Below are 19,139 nucleotides of genomic sequence, written 5' to 3' on the forward strand. Positions count from 1 at the left end.
TCAATAAACTGGCGCAATTACAGCTCAAAGCTGCTAGAATAGTTACGGGGTTACCTATATTCACAAGCTCAAGGGTTAGTTATGAAGAACTTGGATGGGAAACATTAGCTGAAAGAAGAGAGAGAAGAATAATTCAAATGTTTTATAATATTCAAAATCAAAGTACTGAAGTACTGAACATCGGATGACCGCAAGTTATTGTGGATGTCACAAGCACTTGTCTCAGAAAAAAAATCACATCTTTATACCTGAAAGTGAGGTTAATGTATAGATGTATTTTTTTTCTGAGACAAGTTCTTGTGTGGAAGATAAATAAATGAAAGGGAATTCAACATCACCGTAATAACTATTATATATATATATATATATGTATTGTAGTGATACAAATCAATATACTCTGGTTTATATTAATATTAATATTTGTATATTATAGTTACATTTATATATAATTTTCATCCATTTGTATATCATTCTATTCTACTAATTATTAATAGTGCAGTGCAAGTGCATGGTGGACACTCTTCTATAATAATTCGATTTTTCTTATAGATTGGATTTGAGTAGGCATTCATATTTTCCCGCAAAACGAGAGAGCAAGGACCAATAACCCTGCATGTATCTGTATATAATCTTCACCTCCTTTATAGGAGATTGCAATCGTTCTTGAGATATTCTTCCGAATGCGTTAACACAATTTTTCTGTACGTCTGCATAGATATTAATAATTTTTACTTACATACATACAAAAAAAATTTTAATATTATTAAATTATGTTCTAAAAAAAAATATTTGAAGAAATGAATATATAGCTAGCGATAAGGAATGTTATTTTGCACTCGATGATGTCGGCGTATTTATCATGTTTATAGATCGGTTAAAAACCCAAAACTAATTTACATAATGGAAATTTAGGCGATAGCAATACACCGGAGTTACCTCACGGTCATCCGCTGTAAAAATAATGTTCCAGAATATTTGACAAATTTAATTCCCCCAAAAATCCAAAGTATGACGGTCTATCCTCTACGCAATGGAAATGACATCATTATTCCATTCTGCAGACTAGCATTGACTAATGATTCATTTATTCCATCAACCATACGTCTTTGAAATAATCTTGATGATTCAACTCGTGATGCGGAATCAATAAATAAATTTAAAACTGAACTAAAAAAACTTTACCCTCAGAGTAACATATTTGTACCGAAGCAATATGAGTTTGGAATTCGAAAACTGAATATTATTCTAACCCAACTTCGATGTGTTGCATCATCCTTAAACTATGATCTATATAGGGTCAATATTATTTCTGACCCTTCTAGCCGCTGTGATTCATTTATTCCATCAACCATACGTCTTTGAAATAATCTTGATGATTCAACTCGTGATGCGGAATCAATAAATAAATTTAAAACTGAACTAAAAAAACTTTACCCTCAGAGTAACATATTTGTACCGAAGCAATATGAGTTTGGAATTCGAAAACTGAATATTATTCTAACCCAACTTCGATGTGTTGCATCATCCTTAAACTATGATCTATATAGGGTCAATATTATTTCTGACCCTTCTTGCCGCTGTGGTGTTAATCGTGAAGATCCCTATCATTTCTTTTTTAAATGTATATTATATTCAGACATACGAAATAAAATGTTTGAAAGTCTGCGCTGGCTTCCAAATGACACAGATAAAAGGACTCCATGTGTTCTTACTTACCACCCATCTCTCAAAAACAGCTTCGGTGTCATTCGTGAGCATTGGAAAACAGTTGAAAAGAATTCCAAACTATCCAAGATTTTTCCCGAGCCTCCCATGATAGCTTTTAGGCAACCCAATAGTCTGCGTAACCTGCTGGTGCGGGCTGAAGTGTCTGATAATAGAAGTACTTCTGGAGAATGTCGTTCGTGTGATGAAAAACGCTGCAAATGCTGCCTACAGATGCATCACTCATCAACTTTTCACAGTAAGGCAACCGAAAATAACTATAAGATATTTTGCAATGTTAACTGCAAAAGTATGAATGTTATTTACATTCTAGAATGTTCGGTTTGTGGCCTCCAATATGTTGGTGAGTCAAAGCAGCCTTTCCACAAACGCCTCAATGGCCATAGGAGTGATATCTCTAAGAAGCCACTTCTCCCAGTTTCTCAGCATTTCAGACAGTCTGGTCACACACTTGATGACTTTAACCGCATGAAGATCCTAGTGATTGAACAGAACATTCACTGGAGTGATACCCAGCGACAGGTTCGGGAAAGCTTTTGGATAAAGGAACTAAATGTACATCATCCAAACGGCATCAATAAAAAATACTAAGTTTTATTTTTCACTCATTTTGGGTTGTAAATATACACAGTCACGTATATTTGAGTATTGAGTTTTGTTTTATATTATGATGTTCAGGATTTTGGATTAAATCAATAGACCAAAACTTACCTGTATTATTGAGCTATTTTTATACATATTATCAGTATTGTTAAAATAATTGACACCGAAGAAGGCTATTTGTTAAGCCGAAATATTTGTCAACACGATTTATTAACAACATCTTCGTATAATACCATCTTATATTAGTATCGTTGTGCAAATCTCTAGACTTATATATATATATATATATATATATATATATATATTCAATAGACATACCATTCTATACGTGCATGCTCATACATATATTTTGTATTATATTGCTATAAATGTTAAATGGAGAAGACTTCATAGGTCTGTTTGACTTGTGTCTTATCCAATTTGTACTTGAACAATAAAATATGTTTAAACTAAAACTTATGAGATGAGTAGATGATCATTTTTGTACACTTAAAATACTTTGTGTATTGTGATTAGTCGTCCTTGTTCACATGAAACGAAAGCTGATTTTTATCCGCTATAGTTAAGAATACGGGATACGGCGGTTGTGTTATGCTATATGGTGTTAAATTAGAGGAAAAAGTACAGGATACATAAATCTCATCTCAATTTCAGCCCAATAATAGAAGATCTGCATAGCGATATCAAATTTTTGTTCTTTCCTCAGCAGGATAATTCCGCCTTCAGTTTGTCAAGCAAACTAGACATATTTTAGAAAGTATAGCATTTGTAAGTCGATTGATATCTTTCTTCGTTGATTTTATCTATAGTTGTTATACATCATATATGGTCTCGTCTAGATGGACTACTATGCAAATCAACTATTTTTGTCAGCCGTTAAAGATGATAATTACATAAAGTCACATCAATGGGTTTAGATCTTTTAAGTCTAATGTTAATGTTAACTTCTACGACTTAATAGGAATACAAAGAGTTATACAGTGAGGGCTAACTTCACAAATTACACATACCGTTCGTCGGAAATTAAGCACAATAATTTTAGATCTGCCTTATTGCGGAAAATTTTGTTTGTATTTTCTATATCAGTTTGATATCATTTACAGGTTTGAACATCATGTTATATGGACCAATTATATGATCTACTGCATGGGGTGGTGTTCTCGAAGCTATCTTAGGATTAGGACTTGTCCTAAGACCATCTTATGACAAGTCTTTGTCCTAAGTCGTTTTCTCGAAGCTCTCTTAACTTAGGATATATCACATTTTTCGTCCTAACTTTAGGACAACTAATTAAGTGTCTTAAGATCATCATATCTTCATCCTAACTTTGTGCATGCTTTTTCTCAATTTTTTACGTGGAGATGAACATGAAATAAAACGCACCATCGGTTATTAACTCGTTTAAAGAATTTGTGCATGATTTTAAACTTTGAACTTCGTGTTTTACGATACGATGACACTACGAATTCAATATTTACATTTCAAAACAAATTGTTTTCCAGTTTAAATCACAATCCTTTTTGATATTATTTTATAATTACATTTGAAATCATGCTTTTAATTAAATACATGTAATTTTAAAATTTCGTAAACAATTTTATTAATTGGTTTCGTCTTTAATAAATGTTATTACGGAAGCGTATTAGCGCCACACAACTTTTTTTAAATATTTCTTCCTGTTTGCGTTATAACCTTTGCGTTATATATATAACGCAAACCGAAATAACGCAAACCTTTGCAAAATAACGCAAACCTTTGCGAAATAACGCAAACCTTTTGCGTTATAACGCAAACATTTGCGATATAACGCAAACCTTTGCGTTATTACGCAAACCTTTGCGTTATAACGCAAACCTTTGCGAAATAACGCAAACATCTTGATTTCAATTATTCATTAAGTTTTGTATATATGTCCGTCTGTCATTAATTTCGGTTGTGATTTACTAGTAGATAGGAAAAGAACCATAAATACAAGGCCAACTCATTATAATAAATTTGCATAGGAATAATGGAATACTTGAAGTGCAATTATACATAAATTAAGAATGATTTGTGCATCAGAAAAGTATATAATTTAACAAGAAAGTAGATATGGTATAGGCATATTTTAATTAAAAGAGCAAAACTAATGTCATACATTTGTGAAACTTTCAAGTCAAATAGACAAAATGATCTTTCTGCTTTAAAATGAATTATTAATAAAGAAACATTTTTTTAAAATTTTGATGCAAGATTTTTTTGAAATCTCAGAATATGATCAAGATTCTTTGATAGAAATTCATGGAATTTTTATTTCAATCAAGTGAAGTAACTTTAAGATGGTGCCATCCTGGTTTGCCCACTTTCAATTACATGCATATGTAAACATAGGGGTGATTGTTGTTTTAACAATTATAGTTTATTTCTGAATTATAGTCATATTTTTCACCTATATTTTACCTGTAAAATTTTAAAAATGATACAATATTCTGCTATTAAATCAAGGAAAATTTGCAAAAATATTTTATATTTGATATAGATTTTGGCAGGAATATGTATTGAATTTGACAAACCTGTAATTTTTTTATGAAGATACTACATTCTGCTATTAAATCAATGAAATATGTGCAAAGATATTTTTTATTTGATATAATTTATGTAGGAAAATGTATTGAATTTGACAAATAGAAAAAAAAAGACAAAAATGTGTACAAAAACATTTATTATTTTTACAACTTATCAACGAATAGTTTTAATTGTTGTTACATTCTGAAAAAAGTTAAATAACGATACATCGCTCAACAACTTCAGTAACAACTTCACACAGAAACAGTATTTGCTGATTACGAGACCGCAACCAACAACGCAGCACAGACAGTGTTCCCAGGGGTAAGCGTGAAAGGCTGCTTCTTCCACTTTACCCAATGTATTTGGCGAAAGGCACAGAAATGTGGACAACAGTCTTTTTATAAAGAAAATGAAGACATCACTCGATTAAAAAGACGAGCAACAGTGTTACCTCTTGGTCCATCCCTACTTGTGGAGGCGTGCTTCAAACTTTATAAGACATTAACTGAATGTTATATTATCCAGTATGCAACAGGATGAGCCTGTCCACCAAAAAGACGAAGATACATAGTCACCAGACTCCAACTATTGAAAGACAGATCCTGACATGGGCTCATCAGCGTGACACACTACTCTCACATAGCATCACTTTGTCTCCATTTCAATTGAACATTTTAGTGAAATACTGCAATTTGTGACTTTGTAAATAAAATGTTTTGTGACTTTTGAAATATATATATATATAATGTTCTATTTCTTATACAGTGCCCCATATTACTTATTTTACCGTAGTGCTTTATTTATTTCCTTGTGCAACGAATTAATAAACTTAATTTATATAAGTTTATTATATAAATTATGTTTGCAATAAAAGAGAACTTGTATTGGAGTATTTATTTCATGAAAATCATTCAGAAACTAATGAATTGTTAAAAGACACTTGAATAACTGAATGTCATTGTTTCGTCTTTAGTCGTAAATGTATGTTAAAGGAATAGATTGAATTGATATCAAATTATTGAGAGAAAAAATATTTGATTTATTTATTATTTTTTAGCAAAAAAATACCTGAATATAGAAAGAAACACTGATAAACTATATACCTAAGTTGGAACAGACTATACAATTGTATGCTTATTAAACCTTTTGTCTTTTTTGTTTTCTTTACTAATAGATAATTGATACAATTAAAAGTGGGCAAACCAGGAGTAAACCCTTTAAGATACTTGGGTAGCAATTTGAATGTAGAGAACATAATTTTAATAATAAAACATCTTCATTTTATTGCAAAAAGGTAGCTTGTTTGGATCTAACCAACCTTACACAATCCTCAAACGAGAGCTTACTTTGGAAGTATATTTATATTTGGCTATAGCTATATTAGCAGGGTGGATATTTTATATTCTTCGATACAACTTCAATTTACTCAATTTTCTTTGATATATATTTACATGTATTATCATGTATATAATTTTTGTGGCCCTGTATAGCTTGCTGTTCAGTGTGAACCAAGGCTCCGTGTTGAAGACCGTACTTTGACCTATATTAAATGGTTTGATTTTAGAAATTGTGACTTGGATTGAGAGTTGTCTCATTGCCATTCATACCATTTTTATATCTATTATCCTACTCATTATTAGTCAATGATATGTTCTAAATATTCAAGCATTTTTCTTTGTTATGAGTACAAAGGAGGATACATTTCAATGTACGCAGTCTCCTCCATTTATAACTGCTGCTTCCTTTGAATCTTAAATAAGAAATAAGATAAAAAAAAAAATGGTTGCGTTATTTTGCAAAGGTTTGCGTTATAACGCAAAGGTTTGCGTTATATCGCAAAGGTTTGCGTTATAACGCAAAGGTTTGCGTTATTTCGCAAAGGTTTGCGTTATAACGCAAAGGTTTGCGTTATTTCGCAAATGTTTGCGTTATAACGCAAAAGGTTTGCGTTATTTCGCAAATGTTTGCGTTATAACGCAAACATAGGAAGAGATATTAAAAAAAAAGTTGTGTGGCGCTAATACGCTTCCGTATGTTTTATCAAACAATTACTTTAACTATTTAAAATTTCGCACATAGGATATGTTTAGAACGTCCTAAAATAAGATGCGTCTGAGATGGCTTCGAGACACAACTTAAGAGTGTCCTAAGATGATCCTAAGTCCATCCTTAAATTGGTCTTATCTATGACTAAGGACGAATCTTAGGATACTTTCGAGAACACCACCCCTGGTGAATAAGTACCACTTTCGTAACCTGAAAATGTGTATAGTTCCTTTACAAACTGTCTATAAATAAGAAGATGTGGTTGAAGTGCCAATGAGTCAACTCTCCATCCAAGTCACAATGTTTAAAAGGTAAACAATAATAGGTCAAAGTACGGCCTTCAACACGGAGCCTTGGCTCACACCGAACAGTTAAGCTATAAAGGACCCCAGAATGACTAGTATAAAACAACTTAAACAGGAAAACCAACGGTCTAATCTATATAAAAAAAAACGAGAAACACTTATAAACCACATCAACAAACGACAACCACTGAACAACAGGCTGTTTGTTTGTTTAATGAAGTCAAGCTAAGTTAATCATATAATTATTCATTGTAAAAGTTTACTTTGATCGTCTTAAACAGGACTGACACTTGGTCTTTCACTTTATAATTACCAAAACAAATTACGATGCTATTTTGATCATATACTTAATAAATACAGTTCGTGCAGTAAATCTATATATTCTATAATCCAACTGAGTGAGAAGCAGCAAGTAAGTATACATAGAAGGAGAAAACAGTCACAGAACCGGGTACTTGAAATAGAACGAGAAAACAGTCACAGAACCAGGTATTTGAAATAGAACGAGAAAACAGTCACAGAACCAGGTACTTGAAATAGAAAGAGAAAACAGTCACATCACCTGGTAATTCAAATAGAAGGAGAAAACAGTCACGTCATCTGGTATTTTTAATAGAGGGATAAAACAGTCACAACACCTGGTACTTTAAATAGAAGGGAGTAAAAAGTCAAATCACCTTGTATTTTAAATAGAGGAAGAAAACAATCATATCACCTGGTACTTTAGATAGAGGAAGAAAACAGTCACATCACCTGGTACTTTAGATAGAGGAAGAAAACATTCACATCACTTGGTACTTTAGATAGAGGAAGAAAACAGTCACATCACCTGGTACTTTAAATAGAAGGAGAAAACAGTCACATAACAGTCATATCCTCTTGTACTTTAAATAGAGGAAGAAAACAGTCACATCGCTTGGTACTTTAAATAGAGGAAAAAACAGTCACATCACCTGGTACTTTAAATAGAGGAAGAAAACAGTCATATCCTCTAGTACTTTAAATTACACGAAAAGTCAACCTGTATAAAACTGTAAGACATTAATTTCTCATTTATAATACAAGTAATGTTGATTTTAGAAAAAGCATCATATTTGTGAGAAACAAAGTAATTAAATGAGGGCAGAACGTTTAAGCTTCATTTGAACTGGTTTATTGGAGATTAAAACGCACTAATCCCTACTTTTCCGTAAATGATAATCGCTTTATGTTTCTATTTAATATTATATAGTTATTTATAATATCATTAACATAAAAACACGGTACACTTGTTTCAATTAAAAACTGACCTACCACATCTTCCTATATATACACAATATTCTTAGCAAACCTTTTCACATTTCCTTTTTGTGCATTGTCTTGATTGTGCATCTTCTTTAACTATATATTTATCATGAAAATCATTCAAAGGCCGAAGGTAGTATACCCAATGTAGTCTAATACTGTTATTCATCTACAACCATTCTATTGTTAAAAATGAAAAAAAAGTAGAGAGTTCTTAATTAACTATAGAGCTATTATTTAACCCCCCCCCCCTTAAACAAAAGTAAGTATCATTTATTTTTCTCTTTTCCTAAATACAAGTTATCATAGAATAATAAATTAACGGTAACTTCTTTAAATGAATGATTTGTAAATAACATTATTTACACAAGGAAAAACATCAATCATTATAACAAAACAAATAAAAAAAAAAAATACCCCACATTATCCTTATATTTTGAGCTGATTAACAAAGGTCGTCGACTTTGCCTATAGAGACGTCGTAATCAGTAGTCCTCAATCTTTTTATTTAAAATGTTAGATATTTAAATATACTATATATAAATAAAGAGTTGTCGTCATTTCTGGGGACTGGTTAAAATGATTTTCGTTTCGTATAATACTTGACTTGAATATTTTTTAACATTGCAATTCCTAAACGTAATAATTCAACATTGGAATTCCTTAACGTAATAATTCAACATTGGATTTGTTTGAAGTAATGCAAGGGATTTTGATGAAGTATTTTGGTATTTAATAATCTAAGTACTGAAAAGAAAAAAATCGTTGACACAATTTTTATTGTTGGAGTTAATTTTGACACCAAAATAGGTTTAGGGGCTGGAGGGCATTACGTATTTAAAATAATTAATCATGTTTAAATATATAAATCACAAATAAAACATAAAAATATTTTTTAAACAGAACTTACACATTTTATAATTAAATATCGACATTTTTTTCAAATTTTGGATTACATGTGTTTGAAAAAGTTTTCTATCTTTAACACTTTTTATGAATTAATATATATCTAGATTTTTCAACGTATATTTGTTCCGTATTACAAAAGTTCCTGTCGGATAAATTCTTATAAACAATGCCATAATATCTGTTCCTGTTGGAACACATATTTTATACCCTTTATTCTGTATAGAACAAATTCTGTAATATTTATAAAAATATAACAGATTATTTCATCCATTTGGAACTTATATTATGAAGGAACTTCTACTACATTCTCTACCTCCGTTTAGGAAAAAAATGTTTTAAAATTGTACTAAAACTATTGACTGATATGAACTGACCGTCTAAGAGATGAATACACAGTGCATACCAATTTGTATACCCTCACAAGAGAGACCGACAATGGGACAGAAGGATTTCTTTATTCCGGGCAAAAGACAACACAAACAGGAAACAAGAAAAGTTACATTTCAAATTCATAATGAAACATGACATTATTTCACTTGTGGCTAAATTACAACGTTTGTTCTGGTCTCATCTATCGATAGCCTCGACCTCACACCATCACCTATCAATGAATAGATAGATCCAATTTTTTCTCAAAAACTATTTCACTGACTAGGTCAAAATCAGAAAGTTACTAACACCAAGTCGAAGTAGAATTTTCCATCCTTTAAAGTTTGTTTATGTTATAAATATTTAAATAGTGTTAAATAGTTTGGTCATTGTTGTGCAAAATTACACAAAATGTCATATTGACAAACATGCACTTGACTATTGCATGCATATTTAAGTGACAAGTATCCTAAACTGCATTAAAAACTCCGTAAATATAATTTCATCTGAACTTCTTGTAATTGTTCTACTGTAACAACTAATCTTTCTGTTCTTTTAACCAGTTCCCGGACTTTTGGTATATAACTTAATATTATTAATTTTTGTAATAAAGCATATGCAGATAATGAAATTCACTATTTTTGAAGTTTGAAAACCTTTTTGGATGTTTTAGGTAGAGCATTTGCTTTTGATGGTCCTTTCTATTTGGATGAAATTATGACTTTTCGATATTTTGTTTTGCAAATTACTAGCTGCAACTCATACTAAACTTTTTTTTATTTTGTGACTTTTGTATTGATTTTTAATTTGTTCTCGTCCCGAACATATAATGAAATAGTTGCCAATAGATATATAAGCAAGCAACAATTGACAAATCTTAGTAATCTGCTATATAAACCATTTTTAAATGTAAATTCTCCGTCACAGTTTTGGCCCTCAGTGCTCTTCAACTTCGTACTTTATTAACTTTTTTTATTCGAGCTTCACTAACTAGTCTTTTGTAAACGTACAAAGTTATAAGCATGGTATCTTTGTTCAGTCTTTTGTTAAACCACTGGGTCGATGACACTGCTGGTGGAGGCTTGATCCCTGAGGGAATCACCAGCCCAGTAGTCAGCACTTCTGTATTGACATTAATATTGTCATATCTATTAATTAACTGTTTACAAAACTTTGAATTGTTCGAAATACTAAGGATTTTCTACCCCAGGAATATATTACCTAAGCTGTTTTTGGCAAAACTTCCGACATTTTCGGCCTTCAATGATCTTCAACTTCGTACTTTATTCGGCCTTTTAACCTTTTTGATTCGAGCTTCACTGGTGAGTCTATTGTGGACGTACAAAATGATTAGCCTTGTATTTTTGTTCAGTCTTTTGTAAAACCACTTGGTCGATGCCAGTCCTGGTAGAGGTTCCCTCCCCGAGGGTATCTCCAGCCCAGTAGTCAACACTTCTATGTTGACATGACGTATCATTGATATTGTCATATTTATAAATTAACTATTTACAAAACCTTGAATTGTTATAAATATTAAGGATTTTCTACCCCAGGAATATATTACCTAAGCTGTTTTTGGCAAAACTTCCGAAATTTTCGGCCTTCAATGATCTTCAACTTCGTACTTTATTCGGCCTTTTAACCTTTTTGATTCGAGCTTCACTGGTGAGTCTTTTGTGGACGTACAAAATGATTAGCCTTGTATTTTTGTTCAGTCTTTTGTAAAACCACTTGGTCGATGCCACTCCTGGTAGAGGTTCCCTCCCCGAGGGTATCTCCAGCCCAGTAGTCAACACTTCTATGTTGACATGACGTATCATTGATATTGTCATATTTATAAATTAACTATTTACAAAACTTTGAATTGTTATAAATATTAAGGATTTTCTACCCCAGGAATATATTACCTAAGCTGTTTTTGGCAAAACTTCCGAAATTTTCGGCCTTCAATGATCTTCAACTTCGTACTTTATTCGGCCTTTTAACCTTTTTGATTCGAGCTTCACTGGTGAGTCTTTTGTGGACGTACAAAATGATTAGCCTTGTATTTTTGTTCAGTCTTTTGTAAAACCACTTGGTCGATGCCACTCCTGGTAGAGGTTCCCTCCCCGAGGGTATCTCCAGCCCAGTAGTCAACACTTCTATGTTGACATGACGTATCATTGATATTGTCATATTTATAAATTAACTATTTACAAAACTTTGAATTGTTATAAATTTTAAGGATTTTCTACCCCAGGAATAGATTACCGTAGCTACATTTGGCAAAACCTTACGAAATTTTTGACCCTCAATGCTCTTCTGCTTCGTATTTTATTTGGCCTTTTAACTCTTTTGGTTCGAGCGTCACTGGTGACTCTTTTGTAGATAATACGCTCGTCTGGCATACAAAATCATAAGCCTAGTATTTTTTAACGTTCGCATTACTTTCTATATGTTATTAATTATTAGATTGCCATAATCTTTGGCGGAGTAATTACAATCCCAGCTTTAATGCTAGGTATCATGAAGTTCAAAGATGATTTTTGACAATGCTTAAGATGATAAACGATAAAGCCAACGTACTGAAAGATATGTTATCGGTATAGCTGAGCTAAACTGCCATAATTGACACACGAAAGCGTAAATATTTTTGTTTAGCAAATTAATTGGTAAAAAATGTGTGTTTATCAACACCTTAAGAAGCACAATCATCCTATTAAATATTTAGCAGTTCAACCTTTAGAAGTAGTAAATAAGCAGCCTGGTGAATCTCATTCAAAGTTTGTACGATCGCGGAAAATAATTGAATTAAATTGGATTAAAAAATTACAGACAGTCTACCCTCTCGGTCTTAATGATAATATCATGGGAATTGGTAATATATCAAGAACCGATTCTGTTAACATTTTGGATATAGTTTCTAAAACTGTTCGTAAAAACCGTTCTCATGGTCGTAGAAAAAATCGCAATCAAAGAAAATTTCGGACCAATCATACCAATATTTCGGACCTAATTTCTATTTCAAAAAACAACGGCAGACATTATCTGTTAACAAAGCTCTGTTCATTACCGGTTAATAAGTTAAATAAAATTTTAGAGGATTGCAACACAATTTCATATAGCAGTCCTAAGTATGAAATCGTTCAAATTATAATGGCATATTGTTATTCTAAACTGTTTCCCAAAATTGATCGCCCTGAAGATCATAAAAAACAGTTTATTAAAATAAAGTATGTCAATAAAGGTTTTGATTTTGTAAATATTGCCGGTATTTTTAACGACCATTCTGTTAAAGAACAAATTCCGGGATATTTTGATAATACTGAGCTCCCTCTTATTTGTTATATTTACAAGAAATCTACCCGGAAATTTGTGTTTAATTATAGCCAATTGTGTAAAGATGTTAATATCAGTGAAAATACACCTACTTCATGTAATTGCAGTAATTCCGAATACATTTATGGACCCATTTCCCATGTTATAACAGGAGATCTTAACATCGTTCAAGACCGAGAGTTAAAATCATTCCTTAGTAAAGGACCTAAATATCGTCCCCCGTCAATTATTAATTGGAATGAGTGTCGTAATATCATCCACGACTCACTCCATACTTACTGTTTGAAATGGATAAAACGGGAAAAAGCTGACAAAAAATCTTTGGACTCTTTTTTTAAATCAGTAATGAACATAGTTGATATACGTATTCAACATTTTAAAGAACATTTTACTCTTAACAATAACCACAATAAACCTATTTCTCGTATCAAACATAAACTAAAAGAACTAGCCAAGGAATTTGTTTTTGTCCCGGCCGATAAAGCTGCTAATAATATTATTATTGTTTGACGTAAATTTTACATTGAGGTTCTGAAAAAAGAAATCACCAATTCACCAACATTCCAACTGACTCCATTTTCAGAAAACGACATCTGTAACAAACATAAACTTTTAGCTACCGCTTTACAAGCAGAACCAAATACAATGAAAGTCCCAACTATGTATTGGCTTCCGAAGCTACACAAAACACCTTACAAATATAGATTCATTTCGTCTTCAAGCCATTGTTCCACTACTAAATTGTCTATTCTTCTTACCAGTACACTTGGTACAATCAAAAACCTGATAATAAATTGTTCAAATAAGGCCTTCGAAAATAGTGGAATTAATTACTTTTGGAGTGTCAAAAACTCGTTGGAAGTACTTGATAAATTGCATGCATATATTGGTGATTTTGAATCTGTTCAAAGTTTTGATTTTTCTACCCTATATACCACATTGCCTCACATTCTCATTAAGAAAAAATTCACACACCTAATTAAATGGGCATTTAAAAAGTCAGAATGTGAATATATATGTTCAAACTCTTTTAGGTCATTTTTTAGTAGCAATAAACAAAAAAACTATGTCAATTGGACATGCTTTGATACTATATATGCCCTTGAATTTTTACTAGATAACATTTTTGTTCGCTTTGGAGATTCCGTATATCGTCAGGTTATCGGAATTCCAATGGGGACTAACTGTGCACCACTTATTGCGGACCTTTTTTTGTATTGCTATGAGTTACAATTTATGACAAAAATCAGTAAAGACCCATCGAAACAACATCTGATACACAAATTTAATAATACTTTTAGATATTTGGATGATATTTTGGCTCTCAATAATGACGACTTCAGTATGTATACTAAAGAAATTTATCCTGTTGAACTTACTTTAAATAAAGCTAATACTAACAATGACCACTGCCCTTTCCTCGATCTTGATATCTATATCATTAACGGAAAGCTTAATACTAAAATATATGATAAAAGAGATGATTTTTCATTTCCTATCGTTAATTATCCATTTTTAGATGGTGACGTTCCCTTGTCACCATCTTACGGTGTTTATATATCTCAACTTGTACGATTCGCTCGTGTATGTAACAATGTTTTAGATTTTAACGAGAGAAATTTATGTATTACTGAAAAATTATTACACCAGGGTTTTCGATATCACAAACTAGTCAAAACATTTACTAAATTTTATCATCGGTATAAGGACATCATTCGTAAATATAGCTCAACATGCAGACTTCTTATACGTTCAGGTATTTCACATCCAATTTTTTATGGAAATATTCTTTATAAAGCACAAAAATGTCAGTATTCACCTCTGAAACTAACAAAACCTTTAAATAGACTTATTAAGAAGGGATATAGTTACGATACTGTTGTCAGGTCATTAAAGATTGCATATTTTGGCGTTAATATTGATTCACTTATAGGGTCTTTGCATCGGCACTAAACACATTTATTTAAAAACCAGTTGTTGGCATGACACGGGTTATGTTCTTCTCATATATGTTATGATGGTATGATACTAAACCCCTAACGGGAAGGATTGTGCCTGATATTCATATGATGAAGACATAATCTTTCAATCAGTTTAATTGAAGTCTGGAGCTGGCATGTCAGTTAACTGCTAGTAGTCTGTTGTTATTTATGTATTATTGTCATTTTGTTTATTTTCTTTGGTTACATCTTCTGACATCAGACTCGGACTTCTCTTGAACTGAATTTTAATGTGCGTATTGTTATGCGTTTACTTTTCTACATTGGCTAGAGGTATAGGGGGAGGGTTGAGATCTCATAAACATGTTTAACCCCGCCGCATTTTTGCGCCTGTCCCAAGTCAGGAGCCTCTAGCCTTTGTTAGTCTTGTATTATTTTTAATTTTAGTTTCTTGTGTACAATTTGGAGTTTAGTATGGCGTTCATTATCACTGAACTAGTATATATATTTGTTTAGGGGCCAGCTGAAGGACGCCTCCGGGTGCGGGGATTTCTCGCTGCATTGAAGACCTGTTGGTGGCCTTCTGCTGTTGTCTGTTCTGTGGTCGGGTTGTTGTCTCTTTGACACATTCCCCATTTCCATTCTCAATTTTATGACTATATTTGTATCTTCTTAACTTATTTACGAGATTTGAACATTATTAAACTACTGTCGCTTTAATTTATCTTTTAGTGAATTTGAAATTTCTTTGAATATTTATAATAAGCATACATCTTGAAATATTGAACAAATATTAGACCATATGTATTCTGAAAAAAAACTACAGTAGAGAGATTTACAGTTTCCAATTAATTCTGGAAAACATGAAATACATGAATGCAAGTCTTTGATGTCGAACTACATTTACTAGAACTAAAATTGAACCCTTATTACGGGTATAAAGTTAAATTACATTGTCTTTTTGATTCGTTTTAAGGAAAAATGCAAAAAACTGATATATATCCTGCAGTTTTAACCCTCTGTAAGCACTACATTTTTTATTTTGTTACATATTCTGAAACAAGTACCGCAGGCTGCAAACATGAAGCTTGAAATTTCAGTAAAGATTGAAGCGTTTTTAGTAAATGACCCTGCTATGAAATATATACCTTTTCTCACCACTCTACAAGGCAAATATTTTCAACTGTAAAGGAAATAAGAACACCTACGACAAAGAATTTTAATTTCTGGCTGATCATACATGCAGGTTGTCATCATTATTTATAAAGTCATAGATCTTTTAAAAGACATAAGCTCAGTTATAAAAATACAGCGGTGCATAATACGATGAAATAGCTGACATTCACCTATATAGTACTGTACATAAAAAAGGTCCATATTCCATTCCACGCTCATTGGAAGCTCTGGTTTGCTCTGATTTTAACCACATGTACACTTTACAATGCTGCTAAGTTATAAGATTACAAACGAATAGTTTACATAATCGTAGATTAACAGATTTATACCTTGTCATTGAGTTAATAACCGAAATGGTACAATGTTTAAATTTAATAGCATTAAAATAATAAGAATCTAAATAATGAAGTAATTATAATATAATACACAAGAATTATAATTGCGATCATTAGGTCAAACAAAAAGCGGGCGTGAAGTGAACAGTAGGCTGGCAAAATGGTATGTATAATGTTTTCGTTAACACAATCTGAATTCAATTTATTAATAGGAATTTAAAAAAAAATGTAGGATAGCAATCCTTGACAAAGATTAGCTATACACTTCTAATATATACTTTACTTTAAGTTGACCTATGATGGATTTTGCTATTATTTTTAGGTCCTTTTTGTTCACAAAGCTCTTCAAATTTCTCGGTTTTTATACATCATTGGGTTTCAATTTTTTTGCTTTGAATGTTCCTGATGAAGATAAATCCAGAAAGGCGCTTCAGATGCATGAAATTATAAAGTGTTATTTTTTATAGCACTGGACCGATACCGCTGCTGGTGGACAATCGGTCCCCGATGGTATCATCAGTTCTGTTACTTTGATACTGACAGGATTTATATCAAATCCCTCTCAAATTGTCCGTTTATAAATTCTGAAATTATTTAGAAACTAAGGTTTCAACGCCCTCAGGCAAAGCTGACCTTAGATAGATTTGGCTATTATTTCTGGGTTCTTTTTTATCATATAGATTCTCAGCTGTCTCAATTCTTATACGTTATTGTCTTTTAAATATTTGGTTTTGAGCGTTTCTAGTGAAGGTAAATCCTGAAAAGCGCTTCGGACAAATGAAATTATTTAGTGTTATTTTCATTTTTATAAACTGTTTTTGATTGAGTGTCCTTATTTCAACTGATGTATACTGTACACTGTTTTTTTTAATTTTAGTTTACTGAATTCAACTGACAAAAATCAAAATGAGACATTTCAATTGGAAATTATATTATGTTTTTATGTATTCCAAATTGAATGATAAATACATAATTAAAAAATATATTCTTTGCTCAAATTACAGAACGTAGATAAAAAAAAATAATCATCTACATGTAATATAAACATGCGTTGGGTTAACAACTAAAAACAGACCGATTAACCATCACGTTTATTTTTTGTATGTGTAACGAGGCTTGCGTTGCTTTACATCGAGGCCACAGTAATTCAACCAATCGGGGAATGTTTATTTGGGGCATGTGACCTATTTTAACTGCAGGTTTTAGAATATTTTAATCGAAATTATAGAAAAATGGAATGTTGTTAGTACATATAAAACAGAAAATGATGAATACTTTTAGCAAAAGATAAATTGGATCGGGGTTCTGTGTATTGACATTATTTGTACAACTCTCCTTACTGATGCCATATTTTGGAATTTCTGTGACCTAAATGGTTCGCGAAAATTAATATTTTTATATATAGTATGGTAACTATTTTAAAACAGTGGCACATAATCATTTAATGTGACAAGTTTGTTATCGTCAATATAATCATAAACTAAAGAATAATGATACTGTAAGCTTGTACACATCGTTTTTAATATCAGAAGTATATTTTTGTTTGTCAAGTTTTTGTTTATACTCATGTTACTGCATAAAATGTTTTTTCCGAACACGCCAAGCGAAGCATATGGAATACAGATGTTGGTTCGTCCGTCTAGTCTGAAAGTGTTCTCATGCCTAGTTCTCATCTCATTACAAAAGAATTTCATTTCCGATATCAAAATAGTCAGACCTTTCTGTTTGCAAACAAATTACGTGTAAAGTCCGTGGTTTAATTTCTTTATTTAAACGAATGCCACATGCAATATTTATTTCTGGTATTCTGTAAGTTTATGTCTTTATTGTAATTGTCGGCAAGGGACATTAACTACTCCGTAGTAATCTTATTTTACTGATAAATGAATATTATGATATAATCTATAAACGATAGTGTAGAAATGTCTGTAGTGATGTCGCTTTAATCATATACATATCTAAATTGACATATTTTAGAAATTAAGTTATTTCACCCACATAAACATCTATGGAGAAAACTTTGTGTAGTAAATTAGCAAAATATTTTTTTTTTTGGTAATGCTGGTGTTTTCTTCTTATTATCAATTACAAGATTTTATGAAAGACTATCCGCAGTTTATATGTATCAAAAGGGATGCAAGAAGTAAGTTTGTCAGAAACGATGAAACAAAATTAAATTCTATTATTCTTATAGACAGTTTATATTGTAAATATCTGAAAATGTTATATGATAGAATTACAAAAGCTTATTTATTTTCGAATACACGGTGCTGCTAATATGGAAATATCACAGCTTCTTTCTGTATGAAAGTATTCTGTTTCCAAAATTAATAAAGTTAGGAAAATAAAGACGATCTTACCACATTGCCTAATTCATTTGTACAATACAATACAATACAATACAATACAATACAAATATGTTCATTGTAGTGACATTGTGTATGACAAAAATATGTACAATATTGAAATATTTCAATTAAATTACACCCGGCCCAATGGACCTATAAGTCACTTTAAATAGATACTAGTATTAATTCAGATTGACATCAGGGAATTTATATACATGTTAATTGTTTAAATAT

This window comes from Mytilus californianus, unplaced genomic scaffold (assembly GCF_021869535.1).
Source record: "Mytilus californianus isolate M0D057914Y unplaced genomic scaffold, xbMytCali1.0.p SCAF_4, whole genome shotgun sequence".
NCBI classification, from domain to species: Eukaryota; Metazoa; Mollusca; class Bivalvia; order Mytilida; family Mytilidae; genus Mytilus; species Mytilus californianus.